The sequence below is a fragment of the Balaenoptera acutorostrata genome, chromosome 5, assembly GCF_949987535.1.
Source record: "Balaenoptera acutorostrata chromosome 5, mBalAcu1.1, whole genome shotgun sequence".
NCBI classification, from domain to species: domain Eukaryota; kingdom Metazoa; phylum Chordata; class Mammalia; order Artiodactyla; family Balaenopteridae; genus Balaenoptera; species Balaenoptera acutorostrata.
Genome location: NC_080068.1, coordinates 64,612,406 through 64,635,148, shown reverse-complemented (window position 1 = coordinate 64,635,148; position 22,743 = coordinate 64,612,406). Strand labels below are relative to the sequence as shown.

Below are 22,743 nucleotides of genomic sequence, written 5' to 3'. Positions count from 1 at the left end.
CTAATAAACTGGACTGTGGACAAGACAGCTATTATCACCATCTTTTGTATATGAGAGTGATATACAAAACAAAATCACACCAAGTTTAAAAGAAAAAGAAGAGAACCATATACTAAACAAATATACACATGATATGCAGTAGTCAAAAAAAAAAAATCATGGCCAAGAGAATTTAAGAAAAAATATTAGTATCAAGATTGTCATTTGTAAAATTCAGTACTCAATTTCTAGCAGTACTAACACATACAAAGACGACTGTGATGAATCACATAGTAAAGTCAAATATATTTGTAACCCTTACCCTGAATTGAGGCTTGGGGCTTGGGGCTTGGTGAGGCCATAGCCAGTAGGGTATCAAGCCCTTCAACTTCAGCTGGAGCAACATTATATTATCCGATGTAGTTTGAATAGTGTGTGCTTTCAACTATGACTATTTTTTTTTTTTTATAGCTACTTTATTTATTTATTTATTTTTGGCTGTGTTGGGTCTTCGTTTCTGTGCATGGGCCTTCTCTAGTTGCGGCGAGCAGGGGCCACTCTTCATCGCGGTGTGTGGGCCTCTCACTATCACGGCCTCTCTTGTTGTGGAGCACAGGCTCCAGACGCGCAGGCTCAGTAGTTGTGGCTCACGGGCCCAGTTGCTCCGCGGCATGTGGGATCTTCCCAGACCAGGGCTTGAACCCGTGTCCCCTGCATTGGCAGGCAGACTCTCAACCACTGCGCCACCAGGGAAGCCCTATTTTTTTTTTAAATAAATTTATTTTATTTATTTATTTTTGGCTGTGTTAGGTCTTCTTTGCTGTGCGCAGGCTTTCTCTAGTTGTGGTGAGTGGGGGCTACTCTTCATTGCTGTGTGCAGGCTTCTCATTGTGATGGCCTCTCTTATTGCAGAGCACGGGCTCTAAGCACGCAGGCTTCAGGAGTTGTGGCACGCAGGCTCAGTAGTTGTGGCTCATGGCTCTAGCGCTCAGGCTCAGTAGTTGTGGCTCACGGGCTTCATTGCTCCGTGGCATGTGGGATCTTCCCAGACCGGGGCTCGAACCCATATCCCCTGCATTGGCAGGCAGATTGTTAACCACTGCGCCACCAGGGAAGCCCTCAACTATGACTATTAATAGCATTGGTTGGTGAAAACCACTTTGATTATAGATACATAGTTTCAAAACTCGCTCATAGAAATTCATTTTAGGAGCTCAAATCACCAACAACATGGTTTCTACAAGAAAGCTTATTGTGGTCTAATGGAGCTCAGAGGGAAAAAGGAGACTAAAGAGGACTATGATTTTGAGTAAAATTTGGAAAGGAAAATGCTTTTTGTAACTGGGCCCTTAGACCGAGAGTTATTTTCTTAGTTCAAACTTTATCTTTTATATTTGTTCTCTAAAGAAGGAAAGGGCAAAAAGAATTCTGATTTTCTTTTTACTGTGACCAAAACCTAACCAGCAGCTTTCAAGCTGTTTGTTTTTCTCCTATGTCATTTATTTGAATCCCTAGGATTTATTTTTCTGCATTGCAAGTACATTCGCCCCAATTCCTTGCATTCCATCTTTGTCAAGTGGATACATTTTTTTCTTTGTAGTCAAAACAAAAAAATCTTATAAATATTTGTCGATTCTAATGACTAATTTTTAACTCAACCAACTTCAAAAAATACACAATTTTTTCAGAGATTAGTAGAAACCCTCTGCATTTGTAATATGGAACTTCAAACATAAACAGAATATTTCATTTGGTTTCACAATTCTCCATTACAGTCATGCTGTGTACAAGGCACTGTATGATATGCAAAGTGATTTTAGTTCTAAAGAGCAGCCTTGAAGTCATTTATCCTGGAGGATATGTATAGTAACATAAGACTAAAACATCTTATGTTGGTGACTATGAATTAACTCTTTATTGTGCTATCTGGACTTTGACCTCCTTTCACTGATTGAAATCCTATGAATACAATTGATAGCAATTTCAAGGCTGGAACTGAGATGCTGAAAAGTGTTTGAAATAGAGGGAAATGTCTTCAGAGAGACTTGAAAGAATGACATTGAATATTTATTTTCCAGACAGCTTTCATGATTGAGGAAAGATATTTTCAAATTGATATAACAAGTATCTAAATTTACGGATGAGCACAGGTTTTTAAAGTGAAGCTGATAATCTGGACAGGTTGAGAGGGTCAAATTTGCTTGCAGATCAAGTTGCTGACTCAAATTCTATGAAGTGTGAGAATTTTCCTATGAGCAGGAACTAGCCTGTGCAAAAGTCTAGCTGTGTGGATAGTAGTTCAACATTTAAAGGACATCAAGTTACTTTTTTATTCAACCATTACTCTGGTTGGTATAAGTTAATACAATGCACAGAGATATAGCCATTGCATAAAAGTAGTTTATTTTTGGTTGTTAAATCAGACTTTTAGCACTTATTGTATATTTACTGTGCCCAGGGTCTTTTCAGGTGAGAGTGGTGGTGGGGGCAATAGGGTTGCCTGACAGAGACTTTAGAACCTGGGTGGTAACTTTTAGAACCAGGTGGTAACCTGGTTCATTGCTTTACTGTTCATCTTTCAACACTTAAATAAATCTCCAAATTAAAGGATAATGCACTACCATAAGCTTTTGAAATTTGCTATGCCAGCCTTCCATTGCATTGTTCATTCTGTGATCACCATTCAGTACTGATGTATAAAGACTTCAAGTTTCTGCTGGAAATCTTGGAGCTTCTGGTCTTGTTTCGTCTCCATGCATTCCATAGACATACACTCTCTCAGCATAATTCATTAAGTCATCTAAAATTTCTGCATCCTCCACAATGTACTCAAGTTTCATTCACATCTTCCAAAGGCACAAATGAAAGTCCCAAGATGGATGCACACTTACTATGCATGACTCTCCATTGTCATATACTAGTGTGTTAGACGCAAAGAAGATATTTTTCACCAAAGTGATTGTGAAAAGTGAAAAAAGTATGCTTTTACTTGCGCATTTGGTAGGAGTAACCAAGCTGTGTTCACATTTGCAATCTTGAAGTGCATCAGGCACAACGAAGTGATACTCTCAAGATTTCTTTCCCATGCAAATGCAAGTATTTTCAATTCAGGTTTACTGAATGCAAGTATTTCCATATATCTTGTTGCCTTTTCGTTGTTAGTGCATAAGTCAATGGCATAGTATAACCCAGTACTATACTATGCACGGTAAATGAGTGAACTGTGTTGGTGCCATCCTGAAGGCGTCATCACTGAATAATGTGGTGCTGACACTTAAATACTGAATATTATCAGAAGTTGGGTAAATAATTTTTTTTTTGTCATCTTGAGCACTGGAATCTTGCATAAAAAATAGTTCTCTGAGTCTGGTCACTTTATACTCCTCTGGAATTTCAACTCCATGCAATGAAGCTGGGTTTGGAGGTCGATGTCTGTTTTGAATTCTATTTACTTTGCCTCTCTAATGACTTTCTTTCTGGTAGCATTAACAGGACCTCTTTATAAGTATCATGGAGAGTTCTTTGAAGTACCTGTGATAGTGTTGCATTTGGTCCTTCTTCTGTATGACATTTTGACCTATTCAGGGTTTTCCTTACTTCCCCTTCAACACCAACATGGTGCTGATGTTTTCCTGTTTTATCTTGAATGATTGTAATGTTATCCAAACCCTGACTAGTTGTACATCAGGCATTGCAGATTCTACTCTCATCACAGCACCAATACCTTTCACACCTATCTCTTTTAAATGTTTAAAGGAATGGAAATGGAAATGGTAACAAAAACCACTATAATGTTGCACTGGCATTTTTGCCTCTGTGAGTATACTATTTCTGCCACATTTTGCTGAGAATTTTCAAAAAGATGTCATATTTTTTTTCTTCTGTAGTTGACTGACCAATGGTCACTGGTTTACCGGTAGGGGAAAACTTACTAATATCTTATGGTTTAGACACCTGGTTCAACATGGCTGGATCAAGCACTGGGCTGGTAGGCATCAGCCAAAGGTGTGGTGGTCCATGCTGACTGGCAAGGAAGAGTGGGAGTCACACCCACTAAAACCTCTCCAAATAGTGGCAGACACTTCATGCAGTCTACCACAAATGTACCTCTATAGGACATCGATTCAAGGGCAACATCACCATTAACCCTGGGTGATGGGATAGTTGTAGGGGGGTTGATTAGATGCACAATACCCACCTCATGGGGACTCTAACACCCAACTACTATGTGGTAAGAGAGCCACACCCATCTCACTACTCCTGAACAAGCAAGATGCTCTGTAAACTGTTTATGTCAAAGGGTTTGCAGCCCATTTTGCACAGCACTTGACCAATCTCCTCCTTTCAAACTCTGCCTTTATTGAACTCAGCCATATCCAGCAAAATGCCTAATGAAATATTAATGCACCATGTATGACCATATCTCATCCTCGACTTGTCGTCTGTGCATTTCTCTGTCTGTAGGGCTATTCCTCTGTGTGCATAGTTAATATAAATCCCACTCTTCTGCAAGATTCAAATTCTGATCCATCTACCTATGCCATTACCAGCTAGACTACCAATGCAAGAGGGCTATTTTGGCAATAGAGCCACAAAACAATTATTGGACCAATAAACATGATAGTATATTTTATGTATTAATCCTATAAACCAAAAGTACAAGTAAGCATTATGGGCTATTTGAACCCAGGAACATTTTCTAAGTATGGAGGTTGTTGACAGGACTAAATATCAAGGACCATTTGGCATGGACCATTTGACATGCTCATGGATATTTTTGGTAAAATCAAATATCAAGACCTTTGAGAATAGACCAAATGTCTCAATGGATGTTTTAGACAGAACCAAATATCTAGTAATCAATGAACTGATTAAACAGAAGGTTGCACTGTGTTAAAAATGTCTCCAAAAACTACATCAGTGTGAATGAATTAATGCAGATCATCATGCAGAACAATGCTTTCAAGTTGAAGTTCTGGAATGTCATTTCATCTGAAATAAAACTTCAAAGTAAAAAGTCACTTTATTATAAAAGTATGAGAGCAGATACCTTAATATTGAAAAATTGTTTAAAGAGCATACAAAGGATCCTTAAACCTACTTCCTTTTTTTCCCTAGCAAGTAACCTACCTCTGCTCTAGTTATAATGTTAGACTATTTTCTTCACTGGACCCTGAATGCAACACATTCAATCCTGCCAGTGCCATTTAATTCATACTTCAATATTGTAGAAAAATCAGTTAGCACATGGTACATTTGGAGTTAGGTTTAGAATTAGTTAGTTGCCTTTCCTCAGTCATCTGTCACCTCCTTCTCCCTTTGTCTGAGTAAATCATCTTTCTACACTAGGTCCTTAACTGCTGAGGAATTTTCATGATTAGTTCAGCCTTCATTGAACCCTAGCTCTAAACTACTATTGGGTATATATAGCTTTAAATCATGTTACATGTGTTCACTACTATTTTACGATGTATTGAACTCAACACTGATTTGTTGTATGCCTTACAGATGTAAAACAGTGTGCTTAGTATTGAATATGTTAGTTATTTTTCTAACTATTTTTCACTCTTTCTTGAAAAATCATGCGTTTCCAATTTTTTACTGTTTTTAGGACAGATTAAGCAGATAGATGCAAAATAAATGTTTTAAAATTAGTGCCATTTGCAATTGACCCTCAGTTGCATTAGCTGTGCTAAGTCAGAGAAGAAGTTGTGACCTAGGAGAACAATCCACTTTATTTTTATAATTATTTTTGCTAGAAGTTGCATTGGTTGTTTGTGAATTTCAGAGCAAATAGATAATTTATCCTGTTAAGTCTGCCTCATAAAGGAATGGAGAGCTTCTTGGAGTCCCTACTGAGTCCCCAGTGCCACCCAACAGGAAGCAGCTCTTTTGCTCTTGATGCCTGAATTTATCATGTCTACACTTTGGTTCTGTCTCATACGACTTCTTGATATAGGAAAGATAATTAAGGGCTTGGGTGTCATATATCTTTCCTGAAAGTGAAAACTAAAAAATAAATCTCTGAATTATTTTTCTTTTTCAAATCTGCTTGACTTTCTACTATCTGCAGAAAAAAGATCATCTTTGCTTATGTAATGAAGTGTCATTTTCCAAGCATCAATTAAAAAGAAATGAGGATGAAGATGAGGAGAAAATAGATCTTCAGGAAGTGTTAATTAGGGTACAGACTAAAATATTCATAGCTACACTATCCATATAAGATACAACTAGAAACTACTCAAATGTTCATCAAAAGTAAAATGGATAAATTGTGGAAATTCACCCAGTGCAATATAATATAGCACAACACACACAATGTGCATGAATTGAACAAACGTTATTGAACAAAAGAAGCCAGCCACAAAGCATACTGTATGATATACTTCCTAAAAACTCTACTGTTACCCCTGGAGTTGTACTGACTTGAAGGGAGTATGGAGAATATTCTTGAACATTCCTTATTCTGTTTCTTGATCTGGGTTTCAGTTACATGGATGTGTAAAATCTCAGCTAATAAATGTCTATTGAGTTGTATCCTTAGCATATGTGTTCTTTTCTGTATGTACATTGTTCCCCAATTTTTAAAAAAAGGTTTAAGAAAAGAGGAAATAAGTATATCAACATAGAAGGTGAAAGTATAGCAAGGTGCCCTTTCTCCAATTGCAAGTGGGTAATTTTTCTGTGGAAACAAAGTGAGTGAAATTTACCATGTTTCCCTTTACATATTTAATTTACTAATAAACTGATATCAGTTCATCAATTGCTTAATCTACATCAAAAAGAGGAATAGCATAGAGTTCAGCCTTTATGGAAAAAACATTAGCATACACAAACAGATTTTGTATTATGTGCTATTCCTAACCTTGATAATTATCCAGAGAAACTGTTGAGTAATGAACAAAATGTGTGCAAATATACAGTATGTGGCCGGATCTTGAAAAATGGGTAGGAATTTTTTTAATTCAAAATTTAAATTTTATCAAAAGTTTTAATTTTTTGATTGGAATTTAAAAAATTATTTCAGTAATTTTATTGAGATAATAGTAGATTGCAATTTTATGAAATAATACAGAGAGGTCCTGTACCCTTTGCCCAATTTCCAAAATGGTAACATTTGGTAAAACTATAGAATAATATTATAGAACATTGACATTGATACAATCTGCTGATTTTATTCAGATTTTCCAGTTTTACTTAGTTGTGTCCGTGTGTGTGTGTGTGTGTGTGTGTGTGTGAAGTGCTATACAGTTTTATCACTTATATAAGCTGGTGTATCCACCACCAAAGTCAAGGTACTGAACAGCTCAAACACCACAAGTCCTCTGTTTTACATTTTTATAACCATACCCCACACGTCTCCTTTCCTTCTCCCCTCACCTTTCGCGCTTGTCTCCAACCGCTGGAAACCACTAATTTGTCTTCCATTTCTAAATTTTTGTCACATCAAATATATAAATGGAGTTTTATACTAGGTAACTTTTTGACTTTTTTCACTCGTATAACTCCCCGATGATTCATCCAAGTTGTTGCACGTATCAATAGATTGTTCCTTTTCATTATTGAGTAGTAGTCAATGGTATGGTTGTGCTACAGTTTGTTTAACCATTCATCTTTTGAAGGACATCTGGGCTGGTTTCAGTTTTTGGCTGCTACTGCACAAGCTGCTATGAACATTCATATACATAGATCTGGTTCAGGGAAAGCAAATGTGGGAGTTATACATGGAAATAAAATTAGGTCATTAGGCATGTGGTTTATAAAAGACAGACTTTAAAACACAGGTGCATGTATTTAAACCTGATACTGTAGCAAATAAAAGATTACTGTTGTTTCCTTAGCTGGCAAGAGTCCTGATGTGATAACTCTGTTGACAATACTAAAGAGAAACTAGATGCAGTAATTCTCAGACATGGCTGAACATAAGCCTCATGTGGTGAGCTTTAAAAAAACCCAATGCCTGGGCTGCACCACAGACCAATTAAATCAGATGCTCTTGGAGTGAAACTCAGGTATCCATATTTTTCAAATTTTTCCGGGCTGAACCAAGGTGGGGCACTACTCGACTGAAGGCAGGTAATACAATCATGAGGTGGCCCCTATAATCCAGGGGTGAAAAGGAATTTAGTCACAGGAATAAAACAAATTGGATGGTTTGAAAGATTAAATGTCAGTGTTCAATGACAAAGAAGATATGAGGAAGAAGGTGAATGGATTCTAGACTAAATTGTGAATTTGCAGAATATTTATAGGGAGATGTTTGAAGGTCTTTGGTGGTGATGATTTATTTGATTCAATGGTAATGCGCTCAGATAGAGATTTCTTAGAGGCAACTAGAAATTTTCATACACAAAATTATTCATCCAGTACCCCCATAGAAGTCAAAGTTCCATTTTTAAATTAAAAACAAAATTTTAGCCATCTTAGCAGACACTGATGTTTTGTTAAATGCTTCCCTTCGCAGTATACTGAGGTGATAATATTGTTTGTCTTCTGCAATGGACAAGTTTCAAACTTGGATACTTGCTGCCATAAACTGAAATGAAATCACATCTTCATAATATATGAAATTAGTTATAGTCTGCTGTGGGTCTGGCAATGAGGTATTCAACACTTGGCAAGAGCAAAGAAGAGCCAAGTGGCTTTCATAATGTATTTTTAAATGAAAGTCATAAAGAAACCTGCATTTCATTGAGAGCTTCTTGAAAATGTATTCAGTTAGAGAAGCCTGGCTCCCAAGTGAGTACTGTCACACCACAGTAGGTGAGTTTATTCTCCACGGTGACTGAGTTTGGTGCTATTAAGTTGTTTTCCTTGTCACCTTAGGCAAGCTTGATGGTTAATGGGATCGCTAATAGGATATATAGTCAGTTATGGCGTTATAAACAAGCTTGGATTAGCTATGACTAAAATAAATTACCACAGACCACTGGTCCACAGAAATCAGGGGGTACTCTCATTTCTGTTCCTAGCAAACAGCTGTACTCAGTCCCTAAGAGGAGAAAAATATTACCAGCAAAATTGATGCTAATTAGCACCCATGTTGGCAGTCAGAACAGAGACACTGAGAAGAAAGTTTGCAAAATGAGATTGGTTAAGGGCAGTAAAAATTTGTGTCACTAAAATTAGCCAAGTGTAATAAATGACTTTCCAGTGATTTTCTGAAATCCCATATTCTTCGCTTAATCAACATATTAAAGGACAATTTTGCGACAGATGTGATATAGGTTGTACGCCCATTATTTATCCAATTATTTTTACTTTAAAATATCTAATATCAGCAAACTTTGGTGCAATCACCAAATGTTACTGGCTTGCTGTATATGTTTGCTGTAACAAACACTCTCTCTAGCAGATTAGCGTTGGCAAGCATTAGCCAGTCAACAAAGATTGGTCTTTTGCTCAGCACAGTAGACGATAATTCTATTGGTTGTCCCTTAAAATTCTACCTTTAGGTATTCATTTATTTAGTTTAATACTTTGAATTTAATAAATTCAATAGGAACAACGTAGCTTTCAATTATTTACAACTTAATGTGAGTGAATTTTACATCATTACCGGAGTGGATATTGAGGGGAGAAAGGTTGGAAGAATATAAGAACCAAAAAACAGGTTCAAAAATTAGGAAAAGTTTGTAAGAAGACATTTCCATGCTTACTGTATAATTTAGATTCAGCTGAATTTAATTAGAACTTTTATTTCTTATGGTGTCATTTTCTAAGATGACTATAACTTGCAGTAAAAAGATGGTATTTTATCCCAACTAAATCAATACTGAAGGTGGACATCTTCATTGAAAACTGACTTTATTTTGGAAAAGTCATATATCTAAATTCAATCAAATATTTTTGTTATCACATTTCTTTGAAGATGGAGTTGTCAATGGAGTAATACTGGATTAGGTAGCTGGTGTGACAACAAGCATTTCATGGGAATCGTTGATTGTGGTGATGCCCTTTACTGACAATCCTGTGCTTTCTTATTAAACAGCGGTGTAAAGGGTAAGATGTTGGAAGGGATTAAGAAATGGTTTAAACTGGCTGATTAAACTTTCCTGGTAACTCTACTAGCACACATTCAAACACAATTAATTTTTATACACAAGATGATATTCTTACTCCTACTCTGATCAACATGATCCTAAGCAATTCTATTCCCTCTTCAAGAATGGTTTCTGTGTCCTTCATTAACATTCCTCATACTTATGCAGAAAGACAAAAATAAAAACAAACAAACAAACAAAATCTGCTTCTGATAATATTACATTCATCATAGAAGAAAATGATAATACTTTTACAATTGTAGAGGATTTCAGAGTTTATAAGATGTTTTCATAAATACCTGTGATACAATCAAAACAGGTATCATCATCTTGAAACTAAATGAAGTTAGACAAATTTGGACATCTAGCAAAAGTATAGGGCTGGAATCAGAACACTGGCTTTCTGACTTAATGGTGACCAAGGTCTAGTGCTTCTTTTGTATTTGAGTTTCATAAGTGCCTGTAGATTTACAATTCCAGTATAGTGGCATCATATGAGCATTTAACATAGGCAAATTTAATTTGGCTCTTGGTATAAACTGATAAACAAATGTATAGAAAAAAGGAAAGAGCTGTAACAATGTATGCAATGCATGGTATGATGACTTATTCTATTTAATAAGCTTATGTCCAAATAAATCTAAGAGCATAGACGTGAACTGCTCTGCCCTCAGTCAGTCTCAATTCCCACGTGCTTCTCATCATATGAGAATCTCACTATACTGAGTGAAATAATACATATTTTTCATATGTTTTGACCCTCAGATTTAAGCCATTCTTGTGTTCAACTGAAGAGACAGTTAATTATAAAGAAAAAGCTCTCTGTGTAGACTTACTAGAGAATTCATATTCATCTCTAAAATTATATCAATTATAAATTTTGAATTTGTTCATTCATTTGGTTCTGACCCCAGTTGCTGATTTTAGAACATAAAACTCTATTGGAAACCCAATTCCAGCATGACTTTCTCATCTACTGATTTTCATCAGTTAAAATATTTTTGGTTTGGTAATATTGAAGCGTGTGATTTTATTCATGTATGTTCACTACCTTGCATACCGTAGATGCTAAATAAAATTACTGCTAGGATAAAGGCTAAATATCATATAAGTCAGCTAGTGTGATAGCTAACACTGGAATCTAGGATATTAGCTTGGTCATAGTGATGGTAACAAATGAAGAAAACGGGGCAGTGTCAGCAGATAAAGAAATTGTGAGTTATTATCTTTGGAAGTTGTGGCAGAAGTCTGCAGTGTGGTACATGGAGACTGATTTTCAAGGAAGGGCCTCTAAGGAAAGGAGGATAGAAGAAATAAACTAAAGGTTAGAAGGTCAGCAAGAAATTGATTTGGAAATGTCAGGTTATAACTGGGTCCTAGAAAGATTTTCAGATTGGGAAGGTGTTTACCAAGAGGGGATATGAATAAATTTCCTAAGATGTTTATGTAAATATGGATGTATTCTCTAAATTATTCAGTAGTAATACTTGAAATTAATAAATGATTAATTGCAGTTGAATTACATCTCTACAAAACAGGAAAGATATTTATAGGATTCAAAACACCAAAGAATTACTTTACAGTAAGTAAGTTTTGGGTGGCTTTAGACTAATTAAATGAAGAAAATCAGACCCTTGATGGGTTTCTGAAAGAAGCTATTTGTAAAATGGAAATATATTCTTCAAGAAGTTGTTGGGAAGTGACAGATTATGTTACTGCATGGATTTAAATCTTAAAACAATGGTCTTAACAAGTTTGAGTGTTTGTTAGGCGAGTTACTGACTTCCTCTAAATGTCAGTTTGCTAGTCTAAAACTAGATATTTATTATTGTTTTGCAATTTTATTGTGAAGGATAGACGAAGAATTAAATCTAAAGCCTTGCTTAGCACTGACACATATTCAGTGCTCTAAATATGACTAGCAGTGGCCACAGTTATATCACCAAATTGGTTCCTGAGTGTGTACCAAATTCTAATTGATTCCCATTCTGGCACTAAGGTCTCTCTTTAATTAGGGAATTTCTACCATATGAGGTCAATATTCCTGTAATGTCTTTTTTGAGAACTTCTTCATATAGGAGGACCATATAGGTTACAGCTCTCCATTTTATTTTATTACCATTAATTTGACTATGTTCTTAATTCTGCCTAGCAATAATAATAAATTTCTCTCATCCATCCACTCTGTAGAGCTATTACATGCCTTCTCCTCTCTCAAACTTCAACATGTGTCCCTCATCCTTACTCTCAGCTGTTAAACTTGCTTTTTACTTGGTTAAAGAATTTAAAGCAAATCAAACAATGCCCACAGATTTCCATATTCACATTTTTTTCCTGATATCATCTGTGTCTATTAATTCAGCTTTTTCTCCTGATAATAGTAACTGAACTCCCCTTGCTTCGATCTCCATCTAATTGTTCAATTGTGCAGTAATTTCTGTCTACTCTAGTCAACTCAAGGTCAATCCTCTAGCAACTCTCTCCTTTTTAGCATCATCTTTCTTTCCTCTCCTCTGGATCAGTGCTATTAGCAGACAAACATGATGCTGTTTTTCCCAACTTAAAAAATTGTATCTTGATTCTCATTCCTCTTCCAGTTATTTCTTTATATTTATGTTCATGTTCACAGCAAAATTCTTTGAAAGAGTTGCTTATACTTACTGTCCTAATTTTTCTTCTCCTAATCTCTTTTAAACCTGCCCAAGTTAGTTATCTGTCCCCCTTTTAAACCAGTCTTGTCAATTTGACCAGTGACTTCCATGTCGAGAGATATAAAGTACTGTAATTTCTTGGTCCTCATCTTAATAGAAAACCACAGCCTATGGCATGTTGGTTGATCACTCTCCTTTCTTTTCTTCTCTGGGATTTCAGGTTGTCTAATGTCTTCAGTTTGTTTTATCTCAGCTTCTTCTGGTTTTTTCTCCTGATCCTTTCATGACAGAGTGGTCCAGGATTCTCTGTTTTATCTACTTGTACACTGATTTATACTCACTTAATTGTTAATTTCATCCACTATACTGGCTATACATATTGTATACTTGTTCTCAAATGTTCATCTCGCAGGTATACCACTCTCTTAAAATGCAGGCAAATATCCATCTGCCTACTTTGAAATTTCCACTTGGATGTCTAATAGACATCTCAAATGCAGCATGTCCAATGCTGGACTAAATACTTCCTCCGCCCCTCAAAACTCTGCTTCTCCCACAAACTTTATAATCACTGTTGATGCAAGTTCCATCCTTCCAGAGGTTCAGACCAATAATTCCTCCAAGGCCTCTTCTTTTACACTTAGTAATAACCAAAGTTCATGTGATATTTTAGAAGGCATAATATGATCTGGCCTCTTCTATCCTACCTCCTCTTCTTCTGCTCTTGCTTACTTACTCCGCTCCTATAAAACTTATTTCATTGGAATTACTTTCTACCATTCCACCTTTCTCACCTCCTTCAAACTCTTGACTCACATGTAATTTTTTTTTCCAGTGAGACTTTCCTGCTTTGATCATCCTATTTGTAACTGAGCCACCTCATCTGCAACATTTCCTATCCCTCTTATTCTGCATCTATTTCTTTTATGTTATAGAATCTATTTCTTTCTAACATACCACAGAACTCACCTATTCATTGCACTTATTTTTTATTTCTGTCTCTTTCAACTAGAACATAAGTTCTATAAGGACTTCTGTCTCTTTTATTCTCAGACACCGAGAAGAGTGCTTGAAACATAGTAGGTGTTCAATAAAAAGTTGTAGAACAAGAAGACATACAGATGGCCAAGAGGCACATGAAAAGCTGTTCAACATCACTAATTATTAGAGAACTGCAAATCAAAACTGCAATGAGGTATCACCTCACACCAGTTAGAATGGGCATCATCAGAAAATCTACAAACAACAAATGCTGGAGAGGGTGTGTAGAAAAGGGAACCCTCTTGCACTGTTGGCGGGAATGTAGATTGATACAGCCACTATGGAGAGCAGTATGGAGGTTCCTTAAAAAAACTAAAAATAGAATTACCATATGACCCAGCAATCCCACTACTGGAATATACCCAGGGAAAAACATAATTCAAAAAGCCACATGCACCCCAATGTTCACTGCAGCACTATTTACAATAGTCAGGTCATGGAAGCAACCTAAATGCCCATTGAGAGACAAATGGATAAAGAAGATGTGGTGCATATATACAATGGAATATTACTCAGCCATAAAAAGGTATGAAATTGGGTCATTTGTAGAGACATGGATGGACCTAGAGACTGTCATACAGAGTGAAGTAAGTCAGAAAGGGAAAAACAAATATCGTGTATTAATGCATATATGTGGGATCTAGAAAAATGGTACAGATGAACCAGTTTGCAAAGCAGAAATAGAGACCCAGATGTAGAGGACAAATGTATGGACACCAAGGAGGGAAAGCAGGGGGGTGTGGTGGTGGTGGGATGAACTGGGAGATTGGGATTGACATATATACACTAATATGTATAAAACAGATAACTAACAAGAACATGCTGTATAGAAAATATAAAATAAAATTCAAAAAATAAAGTTGTAGAACAAATGAACTACTTGCTCAGAAAGATAATTCTTAATGTTATTAAAAAGTAAATATAGTCTAAAGTCAGGAAGCATGATTCCTCCAGATCTATTCTTCTTTCTCAAGATAGTTTTGGCTATTCAGGGTCTTTGTGATTCCATACAAATTTTAGGATTATTTGTCTTAGTTCTGTGAAAAATGTCATTGGTATTTTGATAGGGATTGTATTGAATTTTTAGCTTGCCTTGGGTAGTACGACCATTTTAACAATATGAATCCTTTGAATCTAAGAACATGGTATATCTTTCCATCTGCTTGTGTCGTCTTCAGTTTCTCTCATCAGTGTCTTATAGCTTTCAGAGTACAGGTCTTTTACCTTCTTAGGTAGGTTTATTCCTAGGTATCTTATTCTTTTTGATGTGATGGTAAATGGGATTATTTCCTTAATTTCTCTTTCTGATATTTCATTGCTAGTGTACAGAAATGCAACAGATTTATGTGTATTAATTTTGTATCCTGCAACTTTACTGAATTCATTGATGAGCTCTAATAGCTTTCTGGTGACATCTTTGAGATTTTCTATGTATAGTATCATGTAATCTGCAAACAATGGCAGCTTTACTTTTTCCTTTCCAATTTGTATGCCTTTTATTTCCTTTTCTTGTTTGATTGCTGTGGCTAGGACTTCCAATACTATGTAGAATAAAAGTGATGAGAGTGGGCATCCTTGACTTAGATTCCTGATCTCAGAGAAAAAAACACTAATTTGAAAATATACATGCACCCCAATATTCATAGCAGCATTATTTACAATTGCCAAGATATGGAAGCAACCTAAGTGTCCATCAACAGATGAATGGATGAAGATGATGTGGTATATATATATATACAATTGAATACTACTCAGCCATAAAAAAGAATGAAAATTTGCCATTTGCAACAACATGGATGGACATGGAAGGTATTATGCTAAGTGAAATAAGTCAGACAGAGAAGGACAAATACTGTATGACATCACTTATATGTGGAATCTAAAAAATACAACAAACTAGTTAATATAACAAAAAATAAACAGACTCACAGATATAGAGAACAAACTAGGAGTTACCAGTGGGGAAAGGGAAGGGTGAGGGGCAATATAGGGGTAGGGGATTATAGGGGTAGGGGATTAAAAGGCACAAACTATTAAGTATAAAATAAGCTACAAGAATATATTGTACAACACAGGGAATATAGCCAATATTTGATAATTAACTATAAATGGAGCATAACCTTTAAATATTGTGAATCACTATATTGTACTCCTGTAATGTATATAATATTGTACATCAACTATACTTCAATTAAAAAAAGTAAATTTTGGTGGAATACAAAGGAGTTGTATACTGCCTATGAGTCTGTATGCACTGAAGAGCTGAAGGTGTTTTGAGATTGTGTAGAGAGGAATTAGTGCAAACTTCTATTTCATCATAGCATCTAATATTTGTAAAATGTAACTTCTGGAAACATTATATATTTATTGACTTATAAATATATTGACATTATATGTTTACTGACTTATAGTGATTTTTATCTCATGATTTAAAATATGCCAACAAATAGTTATTCTTGAAGCCCCTTTTTATCATGAAACTTAAAGAATTTCATTTGGATTAAGTTTTTAATGCCAAAGCTACTATGATCTTAAAAGGGCAAATTCTAATTTCTAATTCTACCTGCAATCTAAGACTGAACATCAGCACACTGGAAACTAGTCCTAGAGAAATATTAAATACCATAAGCCATTAAATTCAGATTCTATAACATACCTATCCATTTAAACATTTAAAATATATTAGTCCATATTTAATAAATTATTAAAACATATGCTAGAATGCCAGACAGACACCTGTTAGTTTGTTTTTAAGATAACAGATCACTTAGGCAGAGAAGCAAAAATTCCAAATCCTGCAATACTCTTCTGAGATAAAAAACTAGAAGTGGTGTAACTTAAAATGAAAGAAGTATGTTCTCACTACCTCTAATAGAACATAAAGATTAGCATAAGCAGAGGCAAAGTCCGGGATTCAGCTAGCAGTTTTAATCCCCATTATTGAGTAGAGATGAAAAAATAATATATAGATTTTTGACTTTCATATTCTATTTAGTTATCAAACTTCTTACTGCAACAGGAATTATTGCATTATTTTTACTAATGATTTTATATATTCCAGTAGGTATTTTGATGCTTCCATTTGCCATTGATTCCAATTTTTTTATTCCTATGCAAAATAAATAAATAAACCAAATACTATTCATGTGTTTGTGAATAGTCCCTTTTCAGGTTACACATTTTATTTGTTTCTCTTTCCATCTTCCCTTTTTAGCAATAATCGCGCCTCGGATAAACCTCATTGGCTACGATACTGCCACTGCGCAAAGCTTTCCCTTTTTATATATCTGATTTTTCTTGAAGGATTCTTTTCTTCAAATTTTCTTGTTTTCTTCCATGATTAGGAATCCTGGTTACTATTATACTTCTGTTTTCTCTTTCCTTTATTTATTTTGCCCCAGAGGATGTAGAATAATTTATATGGTTGGTAAATTGGAAAGGAAAGGTCAAGGCAGGCACGGTTCAGTCTTTTCCTTCTTTTTCTTGGGAAGCAAGGGTTTCCTTCTACTCCACCTCTGGTGGCTTTCTGCCCTCATCCATAGTTACCTTTGACTAAGTCAGTACGTTTGCCTATTAGAGATGCTATACCAAGGTAGAGGGAGGTTTGGGGTGGTTCACTGGGTAAGAAAGGAATTCTATATTACTAATATTGTTTTTTATTAAGATTTTTTTTTAATGTGGACCAATTTTAGAGTCTTTATTGAACTTGTTACAATATTGTTTCTTCTTCTTCTTCTTCTTTTTTTTTTTTTTTTTATGTTTTGGTGGGTTTTTCTTTTGGCCGCAAGGCATGTAGGATCTTAGCTCCCTGACCAGGGATCCAACTCACACCCCCTGCATTGGAATGTGAAGTCTTAACCACTGGACCTCCAGGGAAGTCCCACTAATATTGTTTTGGATTGCTGATGAATGGTTATGATATAACTCAAGCCAACGTTTAGTCAGTTGTATTTTTGTTTTTAAGATCTCTACAGACATTTCACCCCCTCATTTCCTCCTCTTGAGTTGGGCCACTCCCTCTGCCTTCATGCACTTCAATCTGCAGTCCTATCTGCTGGCTACTGAACTGTATTCCTCAGCCAGCCTTTGTCAGTAATAGCAATATTAGCAATTTAGCTTTCACCTTAAATGCCTTACTCCTATTTCTCATTTTGTTCAGAATCTAGCAAGACAAATGGATGCTGCTAATTAGGCTCCCTCCAAAACTAACCCTGCTCTCAACTCACAACTAGCTTTCCTTCAGATGTGTCATTCATATTTAGAAAAACCATTGCTCAAACATACACACTTCCTTTCTCCCCGAGGTGGTCGTCGTTAAACATTGACTAAAGAAACAACACTGTGAGTGTGGAACTGAGTTTTCTTTGGAGAACATTAAGCATCTTATGTTGATATCATGTAACTAATAATGTTATTATCCATAAACTGCATATAAAGGTTATAAGTCAAATGGCAAAAGGACTTTTCAATAAATAGCAAAAAATTTTAAATAATTAAGAGTGTATCAGAATCATAATACTTGAACCTATCAGAACAATGAGCTTTTTGCTGTATGAGAGAAATCTTGGCTAGAAATTTATAGGCTGCATATAGGCTTCCATGAATTCATGGAGGAAAAATTAATTTTCAGTGTTTTCTAAAATAAGAAGTCCTTTAAAGAATAAATGTTCCATCTATTGTTTTGGCCCTTTTATATTTTTCAGGATAAACTAATAGAACCACTGGTATTGTAAGAAAAACTACACAGTATATAGATTTACAAATTAGAATGATATAAGGATGAAAATAAAGAGTGTTACCTTCTTAGTATAAACACCCCTATTTAGTATATATGACAGCCATGGGAGACTATTTTATGTAAGAAATTATTTCTAAAAATTTTAATAGATGGAAATGATGCTTTTTAATGGCAAGTGATTGATCTCTGCTATCCAGGTATCATATAAACGTAAACTATTCAGGTAATGATATACTTAATAATAATATTTATTTGTAATGATATACTTAATATTATTATTATTTAACTTTTATTGAAACTATACTTCGTTTTAGACACTTTCCTAGGAGCTTATATTAAAGCTTTTCAAATTGAAAATTAATTTCTTTTCTCAGAACAATTTGTTCAGTACTCTCTTATTACATTTTTATGTCACCTTATGTGTCTTTTTCTCATCATACTGTAACTTCCACCAGTACATGTATAATTTATAAATCACGGTTGTTTCCATCGTAGCTTGACATAATAAACAATCAACTAGTATTTTTGCATTTTAACTAAGCTCTTGTCTTCTAACACTCTTCATTGGAAATAAGGTCAGGAGGAAGTTGGATGATCTATTTCATTTTCTGAAAAGAAGATCTACGAATTTACTTGGGGAAATGCCTAGGTATGAAACCAATATAGAAAGAGAGCTAGATACGAATTAATGGCCACATAATTATTGCAGTTGCCTCTTCTATCACATTTTTAGTCTCTCTAAAACCACAAGGCAGATTTATTATAAAATCTGGTTGTTTGGTAGCTACTGCAACTTGACAGCTAAATACATTATGTGGACCATAGAGTATCACCTAATATAAGGTAAATCAATAAAGTTCAAATAAAGTCATTGACAATGCTGACCCATCTAGCAATTATATGGCATTGCACTACACTTCCCTGATGGGTTTATGCTTTTAGGTCCCATTAAAGCATGGGAAATAACTCTAAAAGTACTTCCAAATAAACTGCAAAATAGAGTATGCCAGATATATTGAGCACTTTTTTTTTTTTTTTACAGAGCATCAATTTAATAGTCCATTTTCCACTTTTAACTGTGAGAATATAACATTATATGGATGACCCCTCAAACATGTAAGAGTGTTGCAGGTTTTTGAATGTCATGTATTTCCAGTGGTATAACTCTTATCTTATTTTAGTACTTAATTTTCCTGCCTTAAAAATCTAGAAAGAACCCCATTCGCACTCTGTATACAAAAAGTGTTGAATAAAAATACACCTTCCAGGCATGTGCTCGGGTTTTCCTTAGAAACAAGAATGAGGAGATATCTTTACTTAGTTAATAGTATATCCTGATGCATTCTGTAGATGTGAAACTGAGTAAATAAAAATGAGTTTACAAGTGTAAAAAAGGTGCACTTAATATTCATATATAATCTTTTGTTGGTTAATGTTCAGAGATTTTTCTTCTTTTTGACGATTCTAATATTTTACAAACGTCTCTGAGTGGCACTAAAATAAAGAAGCCAAATATTTTGGTTGTATCTTGCCAACAGAGTACTTGGGGAAGCATCCAATCTTTCCTTTGAAGTCCTTAATCCAATCCCTGGTGGGTTGTCAGATGTCTCAAATCAATAGGTGGCATAACCTTGTAACCTGAATGTGTCATGACACCAAATCCTAAGCCTGTATAATTCTCTGATTTTATTATTTTTAGATGCACTGTGTATCTCTTCCAGTAACACAAATCATACTCCTACAGGTGCCAGGTTTTGAGAATTTGCAGCCTGATGAGCTAGACCTGTCATAACAATTCCTTAAATAAAGAAGATACCTTACACTCCATTTCCCCAAATATGCTGGAATATCACAGGCTTAGGGTCACAGCTGGCTGCTGCTGCATATCTGACTTGGTTAGATTAGAGGTATGGAGCTGGTGCTGCTGTGCTGCCTCACTCCAGGTGTGAAAAGAAAAAAAAAAAATCACCTGGTTTCCATCAAAGCACCTTTGAATATTGTTCCTCCTGAGAAGGCTGCTAGCTACTGCCTTTCATGCTTACACTTTTTATACTGAATCACACTCAAAAGCCTTTAAAATTCATTGATGATCCAATGTGCTGCTCATTCACAGTACTTTCTGTAGCAGGCATCCCAGCTTGAGACTAAGTTATATTCACCCTAAGATTTATGTGAGGGAACAAGGTGCCTCATGAGAAAGAACACGCACTAAGGATATTGTGATACAGAGTTTTGTTTCAAGGATGGTGAGTCAGGATCAGAGAAAAGGGGTCGTAGCTCTCTTTTAGTTAATCCCTCAACCCAGCTGCCAAAGACATATACCTCAGACCTTAGGCCAGACCGTGGGAAATGAAAGATGAGTTTCAAATAAAAAATTTCCTTTGTTCTCCAGTATTATCTACTCAAGAAATTGAACACATACACTTCAGGTGTGTTATTGCCAGCATCTTCTACAACACTGGGGAAAAACTCACTGATTTCAACAATAACACAAGACAAACATTAAGGCCCTCAATACTGGGCCTTGGCAGCTCCATTTCGATAACTAGTGGAAACAACCCTTCAGCAGAAGCCTGGGATTGGAGCTTTGGCAACCACCACAGGCAGCAGGAGGGTCCCCTTTGATGGGGTCCAATAATAAAGCCCTGTCGCCCTTGGTAGGGTCCATCAGATTAGTGATACCTTTGGCTCCTACTTTTGTCATTAAGAGTAACAAGCGACACCAGTATCACAGAGGCCTGAAGTTAGAGGGGTACAGGCTCAAAGAATTGGTTCATGAAACATATTTGCAACACACCCTGGGAGCTTTAGAAAATGACTGGCAGGAAGCTGAAGACATCTTATTTTTTGTAGTATGTAGACAAGAAATACAGTGTGTGGTTTTAATTACTGTGATGCTATTCTCTCTTCTGCCAGGAAGTCTGGGATATATGAACAATATTCACTTGGTTATTTAAAATAGTTAAGGCAAAAGCTAAACTGGATTTAGAACTATTGACCCAGTAAGACTATGAATTGAGTTTAGAGTACAGGATTGGGACATATCCTTATATAGAAAAAATTGACACCCTCAGAGTTTTCCTCTATAAGCATTCCTTAGATAAGAGTAAATGTATTGAGTAGCTGCTTGGGGCCAAGCATGGGAACAAAAAGGAAGAAAGCAAAGCCCCTACTCTCAGGAAGTTTGTATTCTAATGGAAGAAAGATATCAAAGAGATAAGCAACTTGATAAGTAAATTAAAAATCATATCCTGATAAATATTATGAAGAATAATAAGAGTGAGTTGACAGAAAATGACATGTAATGCTATTTTAGGTATGGTGGTAAGGGAAAGTCTCTCTGAGCAAGTGATCACAGTAGGTTCTTGTGTGATTTAATATTTCTTGCTCTTCAAAAAGATTATAATTTTCCTGTAATTATTTTATACGTCTCTTCCTAATTTCCAAGGCATATCGTAGTTTGAAAATTGAGTGCTGTTTCACAATGGAACACATAAAACTATTGATTCATTTTCCTCTTGAATGCATGTGGTTGTTCCTCTTAGGTCTTTAGATAGATGGGATTTTATTCTACTTAGAAACACAGGTCTGCATTCTTCATAACTGTACTTATGTATTGTCTGCTATCCTATTTTATAATTTCTTTCTTTATTTACAACTATCTATTCACATCTATATAGATATATATTTTTTTCTGTTGATACACTTATACTCTATGTAAGTTGATACAGAAACAAAGATATACTGTTTTAGATACAGATAAAGAGATAGACACAAACATAGATAGAGATCAACTGCTATAATTTTCTATTAAGGTCTTTGGCCTCCGATGTGGTCTGACACCATGACAATATGTCTTATACTTGGACAAGTCCCAAAATGTAGTTGAACAGACACTAACTCTTAGGAGGTGTGTGGATCATACTGTCATTTCAAAACGTCCAGAGCAAATGCAGCTGGTGTTTATTCTGAAGCCAGGGTCAAAAAAGAGTAAGTATGCTTTACCAACAGTAGTATTTCCTTTCTAATGGGTGTCTATAGACACAGATTTTGAAGTTTCTCTAAGACAGCATAATTCTTTATTTTAAAATTTGTCTTTACTACAATAGAATTGAATATGTTGTTTACTTAATTTTCCATACTTTAAACAAATATATTTTAAGTGGACAGGGCTCAGAGCTATTTGTGTACATGTTAAAGAACCAAAACAAATGGGGGGCATTTCCCCAGTTCTCTGGAGGCTTAATATCCACTTGTGGATACAAGACATACAGCAAGAAAAATAAGGAAA

The 22,743-nt window shown here is 35.4% G+C and overlaps 1 pseudogene; it reads right to left on the bottom strand.

Moving 5' to 3' along the window:
* Window positions 1-16,921: 16,921 nt before the first annotated feature.
* On the bottom strand, window positions 16,922-16,985 carry LOC114235475 (U4 spliceosomal RNA; annotated as a pseudogene).
* Between the last annotated feature and the right edge of the window lie 5,758 nt (window positions 16,986-22,743).